This window comes from Phoca vitulina, unplaced genomic scaffold (genome assembly GCF_004348235.1).
Source record: "Phoca vitulina isolate PV1807 unplaced genomic scaffold, GSC_HSeal_1.0 scaffold29, whole genome shotgun sequence".
NCBI lineage: Eukaryota > Metazoa > Chordata > Mammalia > Carnivora > Phocidae > Phoca > Phoca vitulina.
Window position 1 is genome coordinate 18,893,912 of NW_022589732.1, and position 23,424 is coordinate 18,917,335.

General features: G+C 58.2%; 1 protein-coding gene across 5 annotated transcripts in view; it reads left to right on the forward strand.

Moving 5' to 3' along the window:
• The first annotated feature begins 5,818 nt into the window (after positions 1 to 5,818).
• Positions 5,819 to 23,424, forward strand: part of ZMIZ1 (zinc finger MIZ-type containing 1) — a 234,779-nt gene continuing 217,173 nt past the window's right edge. For 4 of the 5 annotated variants that reach the window (XM_032423916.1, XM_032423920.1, XM_032423918.1 and 1 more), the window contains exon 1: positions 7,684 to 7,734. The gene's annotated coding sequence lies outside the window, so the exon portion shown is untranslated. Of the gene's footprint in view, positions 6,002 to 7,683; positions 7,735 to 23,424 lie in introns of those variants that run through there. The other variant, XM_032423917.1, reaches the window with a different exon arrangement.

Genomic DNA, 23,424 nt, shown 5'->3' on the forward strand with positions numbered 1-23,424 from the left:
CTTCCTGTATGACTTTGGCCAAACCACTGGGCCCCTTGAACCCTCATTTTATTTCTCTACAAAGTGGGTTGTGCAATCTCCGCCTGCCTCTTGAGGCTGGCTGTGGCACTCAGGTAAGACATAAAGTGCTTTTTACAAACTCCAAAGTGCGATACCCAGAGCAGGAAAGGGGATGCTCGGGAAGCTGGCTTTGATGGCGAGGCCAAGCCCCAGGGCTCCCAGTGCACATGGGATAGTGGCCAGGCTGCTGCTCTCTTTGGGCTGATGCTTGGGGTAATCTGGGTCAGAGCGGCTCTTTGGAGAACAGAGGTGGGGGATGTTGCCAAACGGAACTCAAGGTTCTAAAGGGGCAGGGAGGGGAGGCTGAAATGAAGGCAGCAAGGGAGAGTTTGGGGAATCCTCTTCCTCCACAGACCAAGTCTCTTGGAGCAGAGGCAGCAGGCAAACCAGGAACTTTAGACAGCACTTTTGTGCCTGCAAAACCATTTGTTGCCACCGGCACCCTAGCCCCCGCCAACCCCGAAACCTTCCCTGCTGCAAATTGCCTTAACAGGTGAGCTTGGACTGGCACTTGCCAAGTCAGGTCAGGGTGGGATGAAAAATCCTGGTAGATTCTGAAATCAAACCAGTGTTCCAAATGATTCCATGGAGAAAGGATTTCTGCCACTCTCCTAGACAGGCATCCGAAGCCCCCCGCCTTGGTAGAGTGGGGGACAGGGAGGGGGTCCAGCTCACTCCGGGTTGTGGGTGATGAGGAAGGGGGTGCCAGTGCTCCACAGCCCTCCCAAGTGGCATCTGATTTTTGCAAAGGGGGTGAGGGCAGCGGGAGACTCAGAGCTGGGGCCAGGGAGGCAGGTGGAGAGGGTGCCCATGGAAGGGACGAAACGTCAGCCTGGGCCCCCGGGGGGAAAGCAAAATAGAAAGGCCCTGTGTCAGCAGCCAGGCCCCTGGCGGCCGGGCTCTCGGCTCCATTCTGTTCAGCGGGATTCTAGTTGGCACCAGCTGCAGTCAGGAACAATGCCTGGATTTCTTTCTTTCTTCTTCTTTTTAAAAAAAAATTTAATAGAGGGGAGAGAAGAACTGGAGCCACTCATTGAACAGCTCAGCATCATGGAGGCGTCTGGGACCGTGTGTCCTTGAAAAACAGCATAGACTCAGGGACCCTACAGCTGGCTCAAGGTGCTAGAAGGTACATCATACTGGGAGCCTGGGGTCCCAGCCCACTGCTGCCTCACACTCGCTGTGTGACTGGGCAGGTCCACGCCTCACTCTGGTCTGTTTCCCCAGCAGAGCTTGCCTTCCAGACCCCACCCAATGCCAACTCCTCTCCTTCCCCCAAACTTTTAAAGTGGTATTTGATGGGGACAGTCCTTTCTGATAGTCTAGGAGCTCCTGGAGGGCCAGGTCTGGCTCATCCCTGTGTGTCCCTTGCATCTCCCACTGCACTTGACCGCCTGTCAGTCACTCAGGCACTCTGCTGGGTGATGGGATAGAGCAGTGAGCCATCCTCTGGCCCGCAGTCTCAGCCAGGGAGGAGATGGATGCACATCAAAATAATTCCCCTGCCTAGGGAGGTGCCATGCTGGGCAGATGAAACTCCCTGTGCCTCAGTTTCCTCATCTCTAAAAATGGAGATGTTACTACCACTAATAACAATCAGCTCGTGTGAAGATGAAAGGAGTTTGTGTGCATGAGGTACTTGGTGTCTAGCACACTTTAATATGCAATCGTTATGATGATAACGCTGATGCTGGAGGCAGGGGCAGCACCACGTGGGCGCTGAGACCAGGGAGACAGCACATCTGCTGGAGGTATCGAGGCAGGCCTTTGAGCATGGGGCCGTGGATGTGGCCTTGAAGGTTGGTAGGGGTGTGTCCCAGGAGGCAGGAAGAGCATGAGGAGGTAAGAGCGTGTATAGAATGCTGGCAATTCTGGAAGCCACCCAGCATGGCCACAGGCATGGGGCAGGGCAAGGGGGTATGAGCCTTGAGGCCGGCAAACTGCTGTCCAGGTGAGGAGGGGAGACATAGAGGCTCGGAGTTCTTCTCCCACCCCCTCCAGTGCCAGAGAGGAGGGACCCCCCTCAGGGTGCCAGAGCTGTCAGGATAGACAGAGGAGGCTTGATCCTCCTCTGGCAGCTTGTTCCAGGCCCCCAGGAGTGCTGGACCTCCTAGCTTCCAGATGGTTCTCTGGCAGCGCTGGAGCAGAGGAGAGAGCGCTGGGTCGGGACCCCTGGCTCTTGTTCCCACTTTGACACTTCCCAGCTGTGTGGCCATGACAAAGCCACCACCTCCTTTCGGGGATCAGTTTCATCACTGGAAAAAGGGCCATTGCAAGGCTCAGAAGATTAGTGGTACCTTGTGAAGCAAGGTGTTAAGGTCATGACCTACTCACAGCCCTGGATGGTCCCCTCTGAATACACGTTTTCCTTTCCCTACGAAGCCAAAGAGACTCTGGAGGGCATTCCCCAAAGCAGGGTCCCCCTAAACCCTGAGGTGCACTATAGCTCAAGAGTCAAAGGCTTAATCAGAGGCAGAAGTACCATTGAACATCCCGTGTCCCTCTCTTACTTGACAGATGGGGAAACGAGCACAGAGTCTGTGATGCACTCACAACACATGGCAAGCCGGGCAGCGGTGGGCTGGGAGCGAAGGTGTCCCAACTCCCAAAACAGGCTCTCCGTTGACTCTCCCAGGCCTCCCAGCAGTAGAAGGGGGTGGCGGCTGAGCTGGGTCTGGAACCATTGGGCAGAGGTCCGTCATGGGAACTGAGAAGATAGCATACCTGGTGGAAAGGCCTGGAGAGCCAAGGCCAGGAGGCTGGGCAGGTGCGGCCTTGGAGAATGGAGTGCGCAACCTGACTGGCACAGAGGGAGGAGGCAGCCCAGGGGCACCTGCTGTGCTGAGGGGCACATCTGCTCTCTGCTGGGCCCAACCACCCACCTCTAGACACATAGTTGCCTCGGAGCTGGGCAGGGACCAAATGCCTCCTGGATCCACCAAGCTGTGAAGACTAAATCTACTCCCCGTGACCCCACTACCATGGGAGGGGACCCGATCATTCCCTGGCAGGTGAGTGAGTCTTCCCACCATCCACCCCAGGGGACTCAGAAGGTCACCTTGTCTGCACCGTAGCCTGGTGAGGAATGAAGGCAAATCCCCATTCTCAACCCTGAGTTTGAGCCCCACGCACCGAATAACTGTGAGACCTTAAGCAGGTCATTTAACCTCTCTGAGTCTTTGTCCTCAGTGGGGAATTACACCTTCTGGCTTTTGTGGAGAGGATGGAATGAGAAATGCCTGGCAAACAGGAAGCTCTCAGCAACGATGTGACATTCCTTCGGCCCTTTTAGTCCCTGGGCTCCCTTTTGGGGAGGGAGGGGTGAATCATGGAGATGGAGAAGGCAGTCCTGGAGAGGTAGGAATTCACCCCTACATGTGCCAGTCCCCTGCCCCCCCAGCCCACTGAGGGCCTCCAGCCCAGGAGGCCACAGTTACTGCACCCTGTCAAGGTCCTCTGCTCCCCCCAGGACCTACAGCCTCTTCCCACTGCCTTCCTCTCGGCCTCCTGGACCTCCTGGCTCCCCACTTCCCAGGCCTAGGCCTAAGCAATGGCCTTCTTTCCTGCTGATGGTTCCTGGAAGGCAAGGCAATTAATAAAACGTATGTCTACTCTGAAGGTGGGTGTGGGCAGGACCCCGCATTGGCACCCACAGGCCGACCCCGTGCAGCCCGCACCCTCCTGATGGGCACTGAGCTGCCTCCGGAGCCATGTGATTTCCGGGCCCTGCGTTGGCTGAGTGGGATCTGTCTTCCAGTTCTCAGTGGCTGGGAAGTGAAAGCACTTTCTCCTCTGTTTCACCCCCAGATCTCCAGGCCCACAGAAGCCAGGGCCACGAGGGTGGAGGCTCAGGACACGTAATCCCCAAAGAGGCCCAGCCACTGCCATGAGACCTCACCCTTGGTTTAGAGAAGCCCAGAGAGGGCTAGCAACTTGCCCAGGACCACACAGAGAGTCTATGGCTGAGGAGGCAGAGCTGGGCTAAGATGTCAACAGGAAACTTTGTTAATGAGAGCCTGAGTTTGAATCCTGATTGACCAAGTGACTCAAAGTGCAGTTTTCTCTGAAGGGGAGATAGTAATAGAGCATCTAACTCAAGGCAGTGCGAGGAGAGTTTAGTGAGCTGATGCTAAGAGGCCCTTGCCACAGTACCCAGCACACAGTAGGCACTATATAAGTCATAGCTTCTTCCCAGACCTCCCAGGATCCAGTCTGCCTTGTTATTTCCCTGAAAGACGAATAGAGACAGCAAAGGCCTGAGTCCCAAGGCCTGGAGGCCAGGATCCCCAGGAGGCCTGGGCAGACCCAGAGCCCAGGTGAGGTTTCTCAGACTTGCTGCCATCAAGTGTCATGCTTGCTCAAGTAGGAAGAGCTGAAATTACCCTTCGCTCGGGCCTGCTTTGTATACTGGGCTTGGCTCCTCTGCCCTCTGCAGTAGCATGCTAGTTTTCAGATGTAAAGGAAATGGGGGTCGGGGGTATCTTCTGGACAGGAGCTTTTGAACATGAGTGATCACCCCCAAGGCTGCCTCCATTCCTCATTTCCTGGAGGTGGTGAGCCCATGTCACTCACTGAGGAATTTGGACAGAAATGGTGAGAGGAGAGCATCCTGACCCATCCTGACCCATCTAGTTCTTGGCTGAAGCTGGATTCTTGCCCTCCAGGCTCTTAAACCCAGAAACTCTGTCCTGAGGTTTTGGACCTGGGGTGGTGGGGTGGGGGGGGCCTTAGCTTTCTGGCTGCTACAATGCTATAGATTTCCCAGGGGGAGCAGCTGGGGCTCCAGCCACCACTCAGCCAGCTGAATTACACCTTCCAGCCCTGGGTCAGGCCTTCAGGGGTTTCCCGGGCTACCCCGTGTCCTGACTTAGGAACCTGGGCCACCCAGAGGCCGAGGGGGAGGGGCTCAGGAATATACTCCCACAGGAATGTACTGGGACCATGCTTCTCTGGTGTGCTGAGAGGTCTGGAAGGCTCTCATGCCATCCACCTTCCCCAGGGGTGCTCAGCTGCCACCTGTGCAGGAACAGCTGCTTGAAAACAGTCCATGTGACAGGTCGAAAGACTGAGGCCCGGAAAGGAGTGCCTTCCCTTGCATCTAATGGCATTGGGCGGCAGAATTTCCCCTAGGAATATCAAGCAGGTTCCCCGCATCCCCTCCCACGCCCCTGTGGACCTGAGCTGCAGTCGTCCGAGCCCTCAGGAATCCAAGCTGAGTTCGCGAGCTGTCAGACTAGCGAAGCCCTGAGAATGAATTCAGGGCTGGCAAATTCATTTTGCCTCCTTTCCCTCGGTGGTGGAAGGAGTGATCTAGCCGGCCCTGAAGGAGTTCAAGCCGAGGTCAGAGATGCCCACTGAAGGATGTTTTTAAATAGGGTGGGAGGAGGGTACTCTGGCCTGCCCCTCGCGCTGGCCCAGGGTCGGCGCTGATCACTGCCCAGGAGGCCTGGACGATCCTCGAGTCTGCGTGGCACGTCCGCGCTCCGAAGCGGACCTCGTCAATCAGGCAAAGGCCCTAGCCGGTCCAGGACGTCTTCCGCTAGTCTCAGTCCCCGGGGGAGACCCCCGCCCGGGCTGCCTCCGGGTGCCCGCCCCCCGGCGGAGTCATTGTTCTCTGACGTCACGCCGCGGCCCCGCCCCTCGACCCTCACCACCTCCCCCCCTCTCCCCACCTCCGGCTCCTGGCGCCCGAGACCCTCGCAGCTTGCAAAGCCCAGGCCTTGCAGGGCTCCCCCCGCGGCCCGGGCCGGGCTGCGCCCCCTTGCGCTCTCCCCAACTTGCCTTTGTTATTCCAGCTCCCTTCCTCGCCTCGCCTCCGACACCGCGGCAGACTGCAAAACACGGAGCGCGGAGCCTTCGCCACACCTGGAATCCGAAGCGGGCGCCGGGCCGAAGCCTCCCCCGCCTGTGCAGGGAGGAGAGTGCTTGCGTGCGCGCGAGTGTGTGTGTCCAACCCGTGCCGCGCGGGCGCCGATTATGATTTGGGACTGAGGGTGCAGCAAATCACAAGCGGTGTGGGGGGGTGGTTCTGGGTGTGAAAGAGGGAGTGGGGGAGGATATGGGTTTGTATGTGTACGTGAGCGTGAGGATTTAATGCACAGGGGAATGTTTCGTGTTTTTGTTTTTTTTGAGTGTATTTGGTTGTACAGCGATGTGTGTGTGCCATTGCGTGTGGGTAAATGTGCTTGTTATGACCGTGTACACGGGTATATCTGTGAGGGCAAGTGTACGCGTGTGCGTGTTTGTGTGTGCGCGCGTGTGGAAGCGTGTTTGTAAAACTGAGTGTGGGCGCGAATGTGTGTGCTGTTTGTGTAGGAGTTTCCGTGTGAGTGGCAGTGGACGAGAGTCAAGGTGGGTGCGCACTTAAATGCTCTCGAGGGTGGCTCCGCGAGGGGAACCCCGCGAGTGGGTGCACCCAACTGCGCCTTGTGAGCGCCGTAGCTCTCCGCGGCCCCTGGCGCAGTGCCCAGCCCCGGACGTGGGACTGGGTCTGGGTCCCGGCGCCCCCACCCCGCGCACGTGCATTGGGCCTGGGGCGCTCGGGACCGGCCTCGGGGAATCCACACGCCTCTGGACCCGGCAGGGTGCAGGCAGTTCGCACTGGTCCTTCCCAGTTGTCGGGGGCACCGCGCTCCAACCTCCCCCAACGTCGCCCTTGGTGGTGGTGGTGTGTGTGTAGGGGGGTGGTCCTCTGCTCGCCCCACCAGTCAGTCCCCGGGCTTTGAGAACAACCCCAAAGCCTCCTCCGGGGGAACGCTTGGGCGATCCTTGCTAGCAACTCGCTTGCCCCCAAATAGGGTACCTGACAGCGTTTCCGGCCCCAAGTGCACTCTACTCCCGGGCGCGCCAACCAAGGGGGTGCCGGGGTGCCGGGTGGTTTTTGCCCCCTCCCCAATGGGGTCCCTTCCTAGGCTCAGCATTTCTCTCCTACTCTAAACTTGCAGGAGCGGGGAGGTGGGGGCGGGCAGGGAGAAGTGGAGGAAGGGGGAGAGAAGAAGGAGGTGAGTGACGGGGGGGGGGGGGGACGCGCGAGGCTCTTCCGAGCCACACAGGGGGGAAAGCTTGGAGAGGGCCGGGACCAGGGAGCGGGGAAGAAAGAGCAAAAGAAGGGATAGGAAAGGCGAGGGAGAGAAAGAGTCGAAAAGGAAAGAGGGAGAGTGAACGGCGAGAGCGCTGAGAGAGCGAGAGCCGAGCGAAGCTGAGCGCTGGCGGCGGCCGCGGCGGCGGTGGAGCCACGGCGCTCCGTTCCGTCCGGGGTTCCGCGCCTGCTTTTGCGGGCGGCCGGCGGCGCGGGGCCCTTTGGAAATAGAATAGCCAATGTAATCTGACACTTCAACTTGCTCGGCTCCGGGCGAGTTGATTCACTTACTCACCCCCTAACGCCGAGTTCCTTTTCACTGTCTGTGGACATTAAAAAAGCGAGCGGCGGCGGGCGCCCGGGAGAGCAGGCGACCGGGCGGCGGGCGGGCGAACAGCGACCCGGCGGCGGAGCGAGCGAGCAGCGCCGGCGCAGCGCGGTGACCCCAGCCCGGGTCGGCGCGGAGCAGGAGCCGAAGCGGAGCCGTTCTCGGCGCCCTCGCAGCGCTCCTCCCGGCCCGAGCCGGGCCTGCCCGGCAGCGGCCGCGGCGGCAGCGGCGCGTCCTCCAGCGGCGGCAGCGGCGCTCGCAGCGCCCGGTAAGTTTGGGTCCAGACCCGGGCGCCCGCTGGCCCCGGGCCTTCCTCTCGCTCCCCGTGGACTCCTGGGGTGCGAGCGTGGGGCGCTGGGTGCTGGGGGCTTTTCCTTTGAAGGGTCCGCCGGCGCCAGGCAAGCCCGGCGAGCGGCCGGCGGCCGAGCTCCACTGCGCTCTCCTCGGCGGCCCGGGGCCGAGGCCCAGGCGACCGGCGAACGCCCGGCTGAGCGGAGCCGGCTTGGGCTGCGCGCGGGGGCCGAGGCTCTTCGGGCGTGCGGGGCGTGAGTAAGGTTGTGCGCGCGCGGACCCTGTGCCCGCCTCCTGCCCGTGCGCCTCCAGCCCTCGTTCTGTACACCCGGGCAGGACCGGGATTCGGGCAGGGAGGGAAGGACCCGGGTAGGACCACCTCGGTCTCCCTCACCTCGTTCGGGGAGACGCGAAGTTGTGCGCCTGTGTGTACGAGAACCGCCGGAGACGGCGCTGGATTTCGGGGTGGCAAGGGGTGGTGGTGCTAAGTTGTGCATCTGAATTTCCAGGGAAAACACACACTTTGGTAAATGGGAGGTGGAGGCGCGGTTAAGTTGTTTGTGTGTGAATTGCCCGGGGAGACGCGGCGCACGGTACTAGCGGGGAACGCCGAGGGGTGTGTGTGTAGGGGCTTCCCGCAGGTCTTGAGAAGCCCGAGGGGCGTTAAGGCCATCGCCTGGACGGGGCTGCCCCGGCCAGGAGGGGAGCCCAGAGGGAAGATGTGCGTGTGTGTGCGCGCGCGCGTTGCAAATACGAAAGTAATTTCTCCGTGTTCTTTCTTCCTCTCCGTCTCCGGCGGCGGCGGCGGCGGCGGCGGCGGCGGCCCCGGGGGAGTGGGAGGTCGGCCCCGGCGGAGGTTGGGGGGCCGGGCCGGGGTCGGAGCTGGGGTGGGGGGGCGGACTCTGGAAGCTTGTTTCACATTCCTGGCGTCTGGGCAGGGGAGAAAACAGTGGGGAGCGCGGCCTCGGCGTCTGGGGCGCGGGCAGCGGGCGCGCGTCGCCCCCTCGCCGGGGACATCTGTCCAGGAAGCCAGGCGGGCGGGGAGAGGGCGCGGTGCGGAGGGCAGGCTCCCCGCCCCGGAGCAGCGGGGGCGCGGGCGAGGGGCGGCCGCCTTCCCGGCCATTGTGCGCCAGCAGATTTTCACGGGAGACTGCCCCGGAGCCGCCGGAGAAGGCCGGGAGTCGGCCTCAGCCCCGGGTTTAAAAGACACTCCAGGAATGTAAACAACCCGGGCAGGAGGGCGGGCTGGCGGGAGCGCGCCAGGGCAGCCGGCCCGGGCCCCCCACCCCTCCCTGGGGGACAGCCCGACGGCAGGGCCGCCCAGCCCTTACCCCTCTACCTGCCGCAAACTTTTCCCTCCTCCGCCTTCCCTTCCCACCTCGCCTCTCTAGCGAGCGGGCACAGAGCGAGGGCGTCTCCGGAGGCTGGGGCTCTGAGCGACTGACACCCGGCGCCTGACCCTGGGGGCCTGGCGGCCCGGCCCCTGGCGGCCCGGCCCCTGCTTGGGTGTCCCGAGTCCGGGCTGCTCTGGCTTGGGAGCCGCAGGCTGCTTCCGTGGGCAGTGCCCGAGTAACTGGGGCTCTGAGAGCTGCCTGCCTGCCTGCCTCCCTCTCTCTCCCCCCCTCCCTCCCTCTCTCCCTCCCGCTGCTCCTTCCCCACTCTCCCCCTTCTCCTCTCCCCTGACTGCTTTTCCAATGCCTTGACATGAGGGAGGAAGATTTAACTTGGCAGCCCAAACAAATGTTCTCTCAGAGGTCCTCCAAGAAGCTGGCGGCTGGGCTGGCAGGGTGAGGGCAGTGCTCGGCCAGTCTATTCCTCCTCCCCGCTCTGCCATGGCCATTTGGAGCCCCCTGGGTGCACAGCCCAGGGCATGGGAAGAGTAGAGCCCAACCCTGCAGATTTAAAAGGGCAGTGAGAAGCCGCCTGTGGAAGCCCTTGGCTTGGCGCTGGGCAGGAGCCGCAGGGAGCTGCCTCCTGGTGCCAAGGGTTTTCTGGAGGATTTTCTTGAGCAACAGTTTGTCTCCCTGCTGCAACCTGGGAACAGGGCCTGGTAGACCAGAGGGTTAACCGGCGCTGTCTCCTCCTCTCCTGTGGGTGTGAGGACAGGCTGGTTACACAGGGCAGGGCAGGAGGCCAGAGGCTGTTCCCAGAGGTGCCTGTGTTTGCTTATTATTGTTTTTTTGAAGGGAGAGATAAAGAGGCAGGCGCTGTGGTTGGAGAATGGGCAGCTTGGCTGGCGTTGAATTCGGACTTGACTTCGCTGGCGTTGGTATGGTCCCGGGAGTTTAAAAGTTGTTTGTAAGCTACCGGGGAAGTTTAGACCAGGGGGTGAGCCCCTAGCTTTCTCTGTCCTGGCTGCTTTTTGAGGAGATCCAGAGCAGGAGCTGGGGCCGGAGGGGGGAATTCCTGGCCCCTTGCTTCCCCTCTGCCTGGCCCTGGTGGTGTGGTCTGTGAATGCCCCAAGCCTCGCGCTGACCTTTCTCTCATCAAGTTGAGGATGTTGAAACACCAGCATCAAACAAAAGACACATTGAAAGCCCTATCTGCCACAGAGCACGTGTGACTTTGGGGCCAAGGGAATGCATCTGGAGGGAGATGGTGTTTTCTTCTAAGTTTTATGATTTCGGTTGGGTTTTGTTTTTCCCAAAAGGACAGAAGCATCTCCTTGTCCCAAGTCACGAGGTTATGAAATGCTGTTTTCACATGTAAATCTCAAAACTTTAGAGTTTTGAGAGTTGGCGGCAGGGACTAGAGCTGGGGTGGGGGGGGGGGCAGAAGTAGGAAGTTTTCAAGAGTTTTAAATGGTTTTTAGATTGGGGTTTTGAGGCATTCGGGGTATGGCTCACAGAGAAGAGTTGGGAATGAGAAATTGCTGGACTTCTGGAAAACTTTGATAACTAGCCCTGTCTTTGAAGGATTTCTGGCTTCTTGGTGGGGACAGTATGTCCCTTTTTCCTCCTAAGGAAAGAAGGGAGGAGGATCCTCGTTCCTTTCGTGGCCAGGAGCAAAGTGAAGAAAGGTCCAGAGACTGTGGGGTTTGGCCACAGAACCACAGGTTCTTTCTCTCACACACACACTCCCCTTGCAATGGTAACACAACACTTTCTCCATACCTGGCCCCCAAAGATGTGCCCCCACATAGGACAAGTGCCCACCAGCGACACATCCTGGAAAATTGCAGGGGGAAGGCTCCCACTGAGAAGAGCTGCACACTTCACTTTTTCCCTGATTGACAGAGATGGGGGTAGATAAGGAAGGCAGGCACTTTGAGGCCTACTGTGTCCTGAGAGTCGTGTCACAAGAGTACCCGTGTGTGAAGCCACGGATACGGAGTTCTCAGGCCTTGGCTAGTGTCCGACAAGCAGCCATGACCCTGGCCTCAGGGTGAGGCATCGTTGTAAGAAATTTGGGCACCAACAAGTTAATTTCCGGAAGCTTCTCTGGGCACTCTGTCACGGAACCAGGAAGCAGGGCCTGCCAGGTTGTGACTGGGTCCCATACGGTTTCATTCATAACTTTGCTCCCAAGGGCTTCTGCCGGGCTCCTATCACCGCCTCATCTTTATGAGGTTCCTCGGGTTTTGTGTGGACAACAAAGGCCGGGCTGCAGTAATTACCCTGGACTCTGCTGCAGCCTTGCCTGGTGACTGCTCTGACCTCTCAGCAGGACACAGTGGCCTCTGTCCACGCCCTCTGAGGGGGAAGCTCTTTGTCCCTAGAGCCCCTGACAAAGGGGGTGGGGGAGGCAGAGCTTGCCTGGGCTGTAAACTCTAGGGGTGATTTTGAGGTTGGGCCTTGCCCTCAGGGAGGATCAAGAGAGGCTGAGAAAATCAGTCCCATGCACAGGCTCTGGGAAAAGAATCCAGGAAACCCTTCGTGATTTTTGGGTCTTCCCAGTGCTTGAGGAGATGGGGGGAGAAGGGTCAAGAGGCTGGCTCCCTTAGGCCAGTGGCTTCACTCTGCTGGGACTCAGTCTCCTAATCTGTAAAATGGGTCCAAAGGGAGAACCTCTCTGATCCCACTTGGCTGCTGTGAGGATGAGGCAGATATGAGTAGTAGAGCCCTTGGCATGTATCCTCTGAAGGCCTGGAAGGTTCTGGGTGCAGAATGAAGCACAAAGGTGTTGCCTTGGGGCTGCTAGAGGCATTTTCCAGAAGCTGCTTCCCTAAGCCTACTTCCTTGGTGGCTTATATCCAGTCTTGGCTTACATGTCCCCTGTGACAGGGCACTCATTACTCCGAGCAGCTTCTGCCTTCAGTGGACAGTTCTATTACTATGCTCTGTTGCATGGCATGCTTTCTGGAAATCATCCCCTCCTGACCCTCACTCTGAGCTTGAGGTGCTGGGGGTCCTCCAGACCACAGACTCATCCTCTCTTGAATGATCACAGATTCAAGACCAGTGCTCAAGCAGATCATGCTGATGGGAGGGGAATGTGGACCCTCCAAACGGCTGCTTTCAGCTGTTATTGGGAAGGAGCTGCTGGGAGTGAGAAAGGATCGGCCTGAGGGGCTCACTGTGATCTGTCAGTGTATGTGCGGGGCCTGCCTCTTGGTACTTTCCCGTCCTTGGATTGGGTATGAGGAGAAAGAAGGAGGTACATGATGGGGGTGGGGTCGGGTCAGGGGCCCAGCACTGGTGCCACAGATAATTCCTAGGAGTCCACAGTTGTGAGGATCGTGGCCTGTGAGACAGCCAGAAATGTGTAAGACAGTTCCTGTTCCTTAGGAGCTCACAGCCAGTAAGGGCAGGAAGATCAGTCCAAATAAATAATTAACCACTAGCAGCTGGCTGCCTGCCATGGGGCACATGACAGTAATAACCACAGCCCCTTGCCTTTGTGTATGGCACTTGGGGGATTTAGAAGCACTCTCCAAATTTATGGCACTCCAGCAACAACAGTGGAAGCTAACTACTATTTGGAATTACCCCCACTTAACAGACAAGAAAACCAAGTTTCAGAGAGGTAAAATGACCTTAGCCGAGCCAGGACTCAGCCCCAGGCCTCAGAGATGTAACACTGCTGCCGCCTTCCCAGGCCACCAAGCAGGCAGGGACACGGGCGCAGAAGTCGGTGTGGACCCCGCAGGATGGGGACTCGGGGAACTGAGGTTAAGGAGGAGGAGCCGTACACAGGAGGGGTCCCAGAGATGGGTCTACCTGTGCCCGCCCCAGCAGCCGTGCTCCTTTCTTTTGGGATAGTGTCTTACAGCCGAGCTTGCTCTGAGCCCCAAATACTGTCGTGACTGCTGGGGTACACGTGTCTGTGCTTGGGTCTCCAACTCCATCCCTGGCCCCAGAGCAGGAAGCGGAGATGTTTCCAGGCCCCAGGTCCCCGTGTGGCCCAAGGCTCTTCCCCGGCTGCAATGGTTTCTATAGATACAGACGTTGACTCAGCCTGCCCCTCCTCTGGCTGAGTCAGTCCTCGGGCTGTGTGGGGTGGCCGCCCTGTGGGGGCTCTTGGGTTCCTCCTACCCCCAGACGCAGCCCTCCTGCTGCCCACGTCCCTGCGCCCGGTGCTCTGGAGCTCAGCTGAGCGCCAGCCCAGGATGAGGCCGTAGCTGGTGGGGGACAGAGCAGGATGCGGCCGGGCAGGCCGAGCTGGCACCTCCCCAGGAAGCCTGGCCCAGCCTGGCACACCTGCACAGGTAATGACTGCAGCCCGGGAAGGCCCCGGGGCCCGCCTGCCAGACCCAGCTGCCGGGGTTACTGCCGGATCATGCTGGGGGAGGCCGGGGTGTCTGAGCTAATTAGATTTCTTAGATTTCAATGCTCCCCTAATCCTGTTAGCCCGGCTGTAATTGTAACCACTTGAAGGTTTCAGCCATGGCAGGCTGTTGAGGACAGACGGTGTGGGGACTCCGCTCTGCCCCAGCCCCAGCCTTCGACAGCCAGCTGGGGACGGGGGACTCCTTTTCCAATTCTCCTGGGTGGGGGCCCGAGTGATGGTAGGTGTTGTGCTTTTCTGTAGAGTCTTGGCACTGCGGACCGTCAGAGCAGGCGTGGCCCTTCAGGATCATCTGGCTCCAACCCTTCACTGTATAGACGGGGCCACAGAATTCTGCACAGGGGCAGGGTCCGGCCCCAGGCCTCGACGGCTGGCAGCGGCAGGGTGCCTGGGTCTTGTGGTCTGGCTTTGTGAGCTTTGTCCCTGCAGACTTCAGGGCAGGTCTGGAATTGTATAGGACTTGTGAACCCTCCGGAGAAGTCTACCCCAAAGATAGGGGTTTGGGGTGCTTCATTTGTCCCAAAGCCTGCTCCCCAGTTGGCATTCCCCCCCACACACATGCATGGATCTGCATGCCCTCACACATGGGCCAGGTTTCTGCCCAGGACTCAGGCCCGTCTCTCCTAGGCTCTCAGACATGGGGGCTTTTTCTCTTCCTCCCCTGTCCCGGATTCTTGATCTCTTGGAGGGTCCAAGTCAATGCAGATTAGCGCTTTGCCACAAAATGGCAAAGCTATTCTGATGGGGGGGCGGGGGTTGTGTTAGAAGACAATCTCTTTATACTTTCAAAGGCTCTTCCAAAATTATTTTTTTTGGTGTCTGGTTTAAATGGAACCTGCACCATGTCCCTATCCTTTCTCCTGCCCTACCCCCATCTGCATTTCCCCAGACTTCAGTCATCCACCTACAGAGGTTGGTGCTTACAGGGGAGGGGGTGGGGGAGTGGTAGCTGCAATGCCTTCAGAACCCCTGTCAGGGAGCTTCCCACCCAACAGTCACATCCTGCCCTCCACTTGGCCCTGGAGCAGCAGGGAGAGGTGTTTGAAACCTCCTTCCGCTCTGGAAGCTCCCTGGCTCTGAGCACGTGGTATAGAGCTGAGGGCTTTATAGGGCTCACCTGGTCTGACCGTTCCTTTCCTGGCCAAGGAAACCCAGCTCTGAAAAGAAAGAATTGGCCGTGTCCAAGGGCAGCAGTGAATTAGTGACAGAGCCAGGCCTGGAACCCTGTCTGTCCAGCCCATTAGCTCATTAAACATTTATCGAGCATCTACTGTTGGCCTGGCTCAGCCCCGTTAGCCACACTTCAGAGCTCATCAGTAAATGCGCTTCCATCCTTCACTGGGAAGGACCAGATGAGCCTGGGGAGGACGGGGTTCATTTCTGAGCTCTCGGGGTGAGGAATAAGCACGGGGCTTTTCAGGAGGACTCCCAGATCCTACACAGCTGGGAGGGGATGGGCATTAGCACTCCAGCCTGGCAACCTGTTTCTTAAAAGGTAATCATAGGTTGGTTGCATTGCAGATTTGAGGGAAGTAACATAGAAACTCTCTAGGGAGGGTACAAAGTTTCTCATCTGCCCAAGCCTGTTTAGTCCAAGAAGATGGGTGGCTTCCTCTGCCTGTCCCCCACCTCCACCCAGCCCTCCTAGTGCTGACTTTTGTCCTTTGAGGGCTAATGGCCCGCTGCCTTGTTCCTGCTAACACTTCCTCTGCGGATGGAGAAGCAGGGAAGGAACCCCCTAGCCCCACCCTGGGAGTCACATGCATCAGGCCCAGGTGAGAGCACGTAAGGAAGAGCCAGCAGGCTTAGAACAAGGCAGAAGATGCCAGGGGCCTGGACCTCACCCTGTCCCCCACCCGGCTCCCTGGTAGACCTTGGCCAAAGCTGGGAAACCTGGCCCAGGGCCGTGACCAGCCAGCCCTGTGGCTGAGGGACAAATGGGGCAGGGAGACCTCTGGGAAGGGTCCCGAAACTCTTACTTGGCGTTTGCAAGTGGGGAGGGCTTTTCCAGGTTCTCCGTCCTACTTTCTCATTTGGCAGGTGAGGAGACCCAAAGCCCAGAGAGGTGAAGGGACCGGCCACAGGTCCCACAGCTAGTTGGCCCCCCTGCACCAGGGAGGCTGAGTCGTCTGGGTGGGGAAGGGTGGAATTTTCTATTGCTAGTTGTTTACACCTTTAAAACAACTTCCCAGAGTCTACCAGAAACATCATAATGGCCAGTACTTCTTGGGCAACTAATTTGTTTTAGGCTCTGCTTAGACGGCCTGCATTCATTTCTCAGCTCCACCCTTTGTGGTATCTGTGACTTTGGGCAGGTTCTGTTTAACTTCTCCAACTCCTGTCTCCATGTCTGCAATACAGACTTCTTCAGTACAAAAAGTAACCTAACGCCTTCCCCCTAGGCTGTGAAAATGGAGCTCCTACAGCGCCTGGCACCTAGTAAGTGCCCATGAAATGGGTCCTCCGACTTACAGATCTGGAGACTCAGGTCAGATGGATTGCCCAAGGTCCCCTGGTACCTCAGGACCAAGCACAGCTGGACGTGGCATCCAGACTTCATGACCCTCCGCCTCCGGCCATTATCCGCAGTCTCCCCTTTGTAGCAGGAAGGGCTGGTAAGTCATCTCTAAGAGGCCCTCCTTGATAACATTTAACTGAGTTCATTTTAATTCAACCTACCAGTGAAGTCTGTGCCCCTCGTGGATGTGTTCCAAGGTGGAGATTTACATCTGGGTTCCTGCTTGCAGACCTCTCTTTCCTCCCCTGTAAGATGAGGCCGGTGGTGATAACCACCTCCTTCCTGGGCTCTTCCCATGTGGAGAAAAGGAGAGCGTGAGAGACTGGGCCTTGTCAACCACGATAACGGGCTGTGGGACCTCAGGCCAGTGACAGACCCCTCTGGGCCTCAGTTTCCTCGTCTGAAAATCGTAGCTGAGACCACATCAGGGTTTCCCAGAGTGGGCTGTCAGGAACCCCGTCCACCAAAGGAAGGACAGTAGAGCACAGCCTCCCTCCCCTGGGACACTGCCAGCCCTTTGCCTCCCTCAGCCTTCCCAAAAGGCGAGGACCTGCCTCCCACCTCCCTTTTTTATGCAAAATAGCTCTTGAAGACATCAGTGTAGGTCCCTTCCAGCTCTGGCATTGATGGCTTGGTCCCCTGGTTGGTTTCCCTGCCGAAGAACCACCGCCCCAGAGGGGCTGTGCACAGTGGGGAAATCGAGAGAAGCTTCCACGTGGACAGAGTCCCCCCCCACCCCGCCCTGCCCCCAGCCTGCTTTCTTGGCAATGCCCCCTGACTTCTACCCCTCAAGCCCGCAGTCCTCCCTCCCTCTCTCTGGCCTCCTCTTCTTTTATTGTTACGAGACCACAAATCTGTCTGTGGCTGGGCAGTCCCGAAAGCCAGGCCAGCTTGGCAGAGGGGTGGGACCTCTGCCATGTCCCTAGAGATGGGCCTCGAAGACAGCAGCTATCAGGGCAGGAAGAGCCTCGTGCTCGGCCTGCCGGGGCCACACACCCCTGCACCTGCGTGCACCCTTTTGCAAGCGCGTATTTTTCTGGAGAGATGGTCCACGGCTTTATTCCGATCCTTAAATCAGCTTGGACACCTGAAAGCAGTGTAAGAACCGTGGCCTTCATCCAAGGATCTAAAATTGCCCTGGGCCCTGAGTGGAACAGGACTGCTGTGTTGTCTTTCCCCACCTCCCGCCCTCAGACCCTTCTGTTCCATCCCATCGGTGTCACCACCCTAGCCATGGAGGGGTCTGTGTTCACAACGCCTGCTTCTAATCCAGCTTAACATTGTACTGGGGAGGGCATCAAGGCCAAGGGAGGACAAGGGACCTGACCAAGGTCACTACCAGTGGCAGGCCCCTAGGACACAGGACCCGGTACGGGGGTTGGGGGGTACCCCAAGGGATGGCCTCTGTGAGTGTCTCTGCAGTGTGGACCAGAGCTTCAGCAGTCATGGGCCCCAGGAAGCTAGGGACTAAGGTGAAGGGAGGAAGTTTCCACCCACTGCCTCTCCTAGAAAGGCTGGGCAGGACTGGTGTAGGGCTTACCTCCTCTGGCTCCAGAGGCCAGTTTCCCCCCTGCTGTCTGCACGGCCTGTTTATCCTGCTCTCTTGGGTTAATATTTCCTCTTCTAGAGCCATGGGGCTCACTGGTATTTACATACAGAGGAGCATTCTCTACTTCAGGATGCCTGGCTGGTATGAATTCTTCGTGAGCCCTGCTGCTCTTAGTGCGGAGCGGCAACCTGAGGCCCTGGGGAGGGCTCTGGGCCAAGGTGAGGTCCCGTGCTGGCAAGCCCACCGCGGATAACTCTGCCTCCCTGGCTCACAGCCCTCACGTCCCTGCCTTTCTGGGGTCCTGAAGAGTGGGCTCTGTGGCTGCCATGAGCACATCGGGGGTGGGGGTTGCTCCTTGGCCTTCCAGCTCCCTCCCCAGGTTTGCTTAGCCCTCCTGAGCTCCAGGACCCCTGAGTGCTTCTGATCCTGGAAGAAAAAAGGACACCTTAGGTGCGATTTCTTGCCTGGTGTTTGCGAAGGGAGCTTCCTCGAAGCTGTGAGTTCAGCATTGATTGATTTTCTGCAGAAGGACGGCTTTCTGATCCTTGCACCTCAGCCTGGGTTGACACCATCAGTTTGATGCGAGCTTCAGCTTCAGGGCTGATCCCTCTAGGCAGGAGTGGAGCCCCTTCGGGCTTTGGAATCCTTGAGGGCCCTAGAGTTCTCTGAGCTTCCTACCTGGTGGCTGGTTCCCCACCTAGCCAGCTCCCTAGAGGCGGCTGGACCCGGGTGATTGCCTCCTCCACCGCCCCCGACAAGGGCTCCAGACACTACTGTTCCTGGTATTCAGGGGACCTTTGATTCTCAAGACCGCAGGGAGCTTGGCAGCCACCTCCTCTGATACCTGTTACACAGATGACTTATGCCCCCTCTGCAGCATGCCCACAGAGTACCTTCTGGTGTGGGCTTGCACGCCTCCAGGGACAGGCTGCTCCTCGCCTCTCAGCCGCTCCCTTCACCTAGGAAGCTCCACCTAGGATGCCTCTTCCCAGGACCTAGTGCTCCTCTCAGGACCACGCAGAATATGGTGAATGCAGTTCTTGTGAGCTCCCTTCCATAACCCTACGTCAGAGATTTCTCCTCTCTTGGCTGAGTGCAAGGCTAGTGGGCAGAGTGGGCTTCCCGGAAGAGGTAGCCTTCTATTCCCTGGGCCTCCTCATTATTTCTGTCTCTGTTCAAGAGCCTGGGCTGCTTGGAGACCTCAGGCCTGACCTGGAAATGGTCTAACCCAGGTCATGAGACATGGAAGTAGGCTGGGGAGGTCCTAACCGTGGCTCCTTGGGGTCTGAGGGAAAGAAAGTGGCCTGGCGTCAGCTCTTCAAGGAGGGTCAGACACGCCATGTGGTTTGGAAAGGGTGTCTATCTTCCTGGCCTCTCCCAGCAGGCTCACCTCCCACGGGGACTGGGAGGGGAGGTGGGGGGGGACTATGAGTCGTGCCCCCTCCCCTTTCGGCCTCTCCCTTCTCCTTACTGAGCCGCTCCCTGCTGCTCTGTCAGGGAACATTCTGCTTACGTGTCTGCGGCCCCAGAGACCTGGGGTCGTCTGCGGAGGGCCCTGGATTTGGAGTCACAGCTTCTGGCATTGCCTCCTCCCAACGGTCTCCCGGGGGGCGGTCCATCTCCCCCCGGGGCTGTCACAAGAGTCCGGGGGGAGGCCAGCACTTTGCATGCTGTACCGTGTCAGTGCGTCAGGGAGTGTGATGTTTTATTACCGCGTGTGGTGATGATCATGTCAGTGCAGAAAGGCCTTGGAGATCATCCAGGCCCACCCTCTCATTTAGCCGCTGAGTCTGACCTCAGAGGGGACAGGTGCCTCCCCAAGGTCACAGGGCAAGTCCGTGGCAGAGCTGAAGCAAAAACCCAGGCGTCCTGCCCATCTGCCAGTGCCCGGCCCCCCCGCCCCCCCCCCCCCGCCGTCACCTGACAGAAGAAACCCTTTGCTAGAGAGCCACAGCGGGGAGATCCCTCTGTGGCTGTGGCATCTGGCTCGCCTAGGACTTACCATCTTCATCTCACAAAAGCTCCTGGGCCTTATGCCTCTGGCTGTGCTCACCAGAACAGCCCCTGGGGGCAGGCAGTGTTCCCTGGGGTCTCCATGAGACACCTGGCTCCCCCCAGCCTGGCCCCCCTCCCTGGGGCTGCTGCCCTATAACGGGGCACTCCCCTTTACTTCCTGGCTCAGACAGGGCTGCCTGCGCCCTGCCAGCTGTCACCTTGGGTGGAAGTAGAGTCTCCAGAAGCCCGCCTGAGACCCCTCTCCTAGGTATCTGACCCAGCTGGCTGCAAGATGTGACCCCATCTGGGACCACAGCTTGAATTTGTGGCCCTAGGTTCAACCTGGTGTGACCCTTCCCGTGGCTCTGAAGACCCAAAGATGCCCAGACTGTTGGGACAGGAGGGACCTGGGCAACCAGCTTAGTTCATCTTCTTCTCATCCCCATTTCTCAGATTTAGGGAACTGAGGCCCCGAGAGGGAAGGAAGCTAGCTGCACAACCAGCAAGATACTAGCTCCTTCCCAGCTCCACCCCCTGAAGCTGATGCCTAAGGCTGCCCAGGCCTGGAGTGGATGGACTAGGGACACTGGTAATGAATAGCAACTTCTGATCCATCCCTGCAGGACTCTTCCAGACCCTCAAGCCAGGCCCTGCTTCCCTGCCAGATCTGGGGAGCCAGCGTGCTGGAGGGCAGCACACATTTCCTGCGGGTGGGTCCTTGTGCCAGCCTGAGAACACGGTTTCCTGGCTCATCTGGAGTCCTCAGTGTTCTGCCCCCGGGAGAGCAGAGTCTGGGATCCTTCTGTGCCTCGCCTTGCCTAGCTCCCTGAGAAAGATTAGTTACTCATTCACCAAGTTTGTTGAACACCTACTACATGCCAGGCACCATTCCAGGCCCTGGGGATACAGTGGTGAACTTGACAGAGGCCTTGCTTACATTGTTATAGGCGAGACAGACAGTAAGTCAACAACTTTGTGTATGATGTCATTCTGAGCTATAATAAGTGTTTTGAAGAAAAACAAATTAGGATAAGGTGATATAAGGAGATGGGTGGGGATCGGGCTTCTTTAGATGGAGTGATCAGGGAAGGCCTCTCTGAAGAGGTAACATTTGAGCAGATACCTCAAGGAGGGATGGGAGTGAACCCCATGAGCATTTGAGAGAAGGGCACTCCAGACAGAGGGAATAGCATGTGCAAAGGCCCGGTGGCAGGAGTGTGTTTGACATGCTCTAAGAAAGGCAGGGAAGCCAGTGTGGCTAAATGGAGTGGGAGAGGGAGGAAGAGAGGAGAGGAAGTTAGCAAGGTGGTCAGGGAGCGGTCACAGAAGGCCTTTTGGAGCACGGGAAAGGCTTCTGACTTCATGCTCAGTAATTCGGGAGCCATTGGAGGATTTTAATTAAAGGACCGAGTCTATCTGAGGTGCTCTCTGAGAAGGTCCCTCTGGCTAGTGAGCTGAATATAGACTATAAGGGACAAGGGAGGAAATGAGGAGACCAGCTGGGCGGCTTTTAGTGACCCGGGCAAGGATGCCGGTGGCTTGGACCAGAGTGTTGGGTGGAGGTAGTGAGACAAGGTCAGATCCTGGATGTAATTGGAAGGTTGACCAAGGTCATGCCCAGAAGCCCGTGGGGAATGCCTGCCCCCCGCTACAAAGCAGGCTGAGGGGCTGCAGCTGGAGAGCTGGCCGCGGTCTCCCAAGTCCTGTGGGTCCAAGCAGTTTTCCTTTTATGCTATCACCGCTCCTGGAGCCGTAAGCTACTGTCATAGGGTATCTGTTTAATGATAGGGACGTGGTGAGGTGTTCTGTGCACCCTCGTCCGCACTTGTCATTTTGCCATTCATCCGCGGGTCTGCGTCTTTTCCGTTCCTCTCTTCTGTGCGCTGCTGGCTTTCTGACATGTGTCACCCTCAAGCCCTGGGGCCTTGGCCTGTGTCCGTTCCTTCACCCCCACAATTCTATCTGGCGAACTCCTGTGTATCCCTAAGAGCCCAGCTCAAAAGCTGCCACTTCTGAACTCCCTTCCCTGATGCTCTTGGACCCTGGGGATTTCTTCCTCCACTGAAAATTCTCCTGTTCCGCTCCCTCCTGCACTCCATTGCCTGGGATCAACCGTCATTGGGGCTGGGGCTATGCCTCCCTTCACACCCCCTCTTTCCGCTCTGTGTCCCCACAGCCTGGCCCAGGGCCGGCGCAGAGGAGGGAACAAAAACATTTCGGTATATTCCTGGAGCAGTAGCTAGTTACTATGGAAACAAGGAAGTGTTGCAACTTCCCTAACTTTTGAGGTTGGGGTCACAGAGGGCAGCTCTGTTTTGGCCCCATGGGATCAATCCAGGATGACCGTTCTTATGGATTCAAAGTCACCTTTGGCAGGCAGGTCCTTTCCCATCCCTGGGCCTCAGTTTACCCATCAGCAGCATGGGAGCCTGGGGGTTGCTTGTCTCTCTAAGGCCGTTTCTAACATCCTCTATCTCTGTGCCCCCAATCCTGCCATATAACTACAGGCAGGCCCTTTGTTCTGTTTGGGCCTCAGTTTCCCCATTTGGTTCATCTCTCTCCTCTAAGAAGTTACTGCCTGAGTCAGATGCCTCCAGAATCCTAGAGTTTCAGCAGCCAAGTGGCCCTCAGTAACTAACCGGGGATTCTTGGGACCTGCAGAGGCACAAGGAGGGCAGTCTTGCTTCCGGAGCGGCAGCAGGGGGAGCAGGAAGGCGGGTTGTAGGGAGAAACCAGGCCAGCTCACTCTGGTCTGAACCTGCACCGGCCCCTGGTCTCCTTCCCTCACCTTGAAGGTGGCCAGAGCCAGTGTTTGTCAGGTGGGCCTTGCCTCTGCTGGAGGCGGTGCCCTCAGCCTTCTGCTGTGAGCAGAGGGTTAGGGCTGGCAGTCCTGGGAGGGCCCCAGAGGCCGCCCGCAGTGGTGGGTGGAGTGGGTGAGCAGTCCCTTCTGGCCATGTGTCTTCTCCCTCCACTTCATTGCCCAGCTGGGTAACATGCCCCCCTCCCCCCGCTCCCACCTCCCAGCCCCCACCCCCAACGACCCCTGCCTGGCTCTTCGGAGTGGCTTGGCCTTCCCCATCAGGCCCAGAACAGGAGTGATCTAGGATGAGAGGGCCTCTGGGCTCTCTGGGCCTGCTTGCTCATCTGGAAAGTGGGTGGAGAGTGCTCACCTCCCAGGGCTGCCAGGAGGGGAGACTGAAGAAGGCAGTTTGTGCCCAATAAAAACACTTGTTAGGATTGCCAGCTGGAGACAGAGGCCTCAGCCAGAGGGATGCCCCTGTGAGCAACTTTTTCAGGAAATGAAAGCCTGAGCCTTGTCAGCATGGGAATCTGGTGTTGCGTCTGAGAAGGACCTCCACCTCTGTGTCTGAGCAGCTCCCAGTGGTCAGGAACCATCAGGATGTGCTTCCCTGGCCATCAGCGTACCCAGTGTGTCTGCTGTTAGGCTGAATAACACCCCCAGGGCAGAAGACCCATTTCCCATCTCACCCATGGATCAGCTTCCTGACCTGGTCAAGGCCCTGGCTCTCTCTGCCCTCCGTTTCTCCATCTGTGCATTGAGGCCCCTTCTAACTGGAACTGCTTTTGGAAGCCTGTTTGAGCATTTTTAGTTCCAAGATAAGCAAGGCTCCCTACACCAGCCCCCCAAGATCGAATAGTGTTTATCTCACCTCTACTCAGAAAGTTCTCACTTTTCTTAAGCAGGGGACTGCCATCTGCCCACATGGCTTTGGACTTTACCGTGTGGATGGTGGTGTAATGAGTCACCCAGCCCCTCCTTGCCAGTGATCCTGTTTTGTCCTTGCTTCCTCCTGGGGGCCTCAGGTGTCTCCCCCTGTACTCTCCCAGCCCTCTACATTCTCCCCCACTGGACTGTC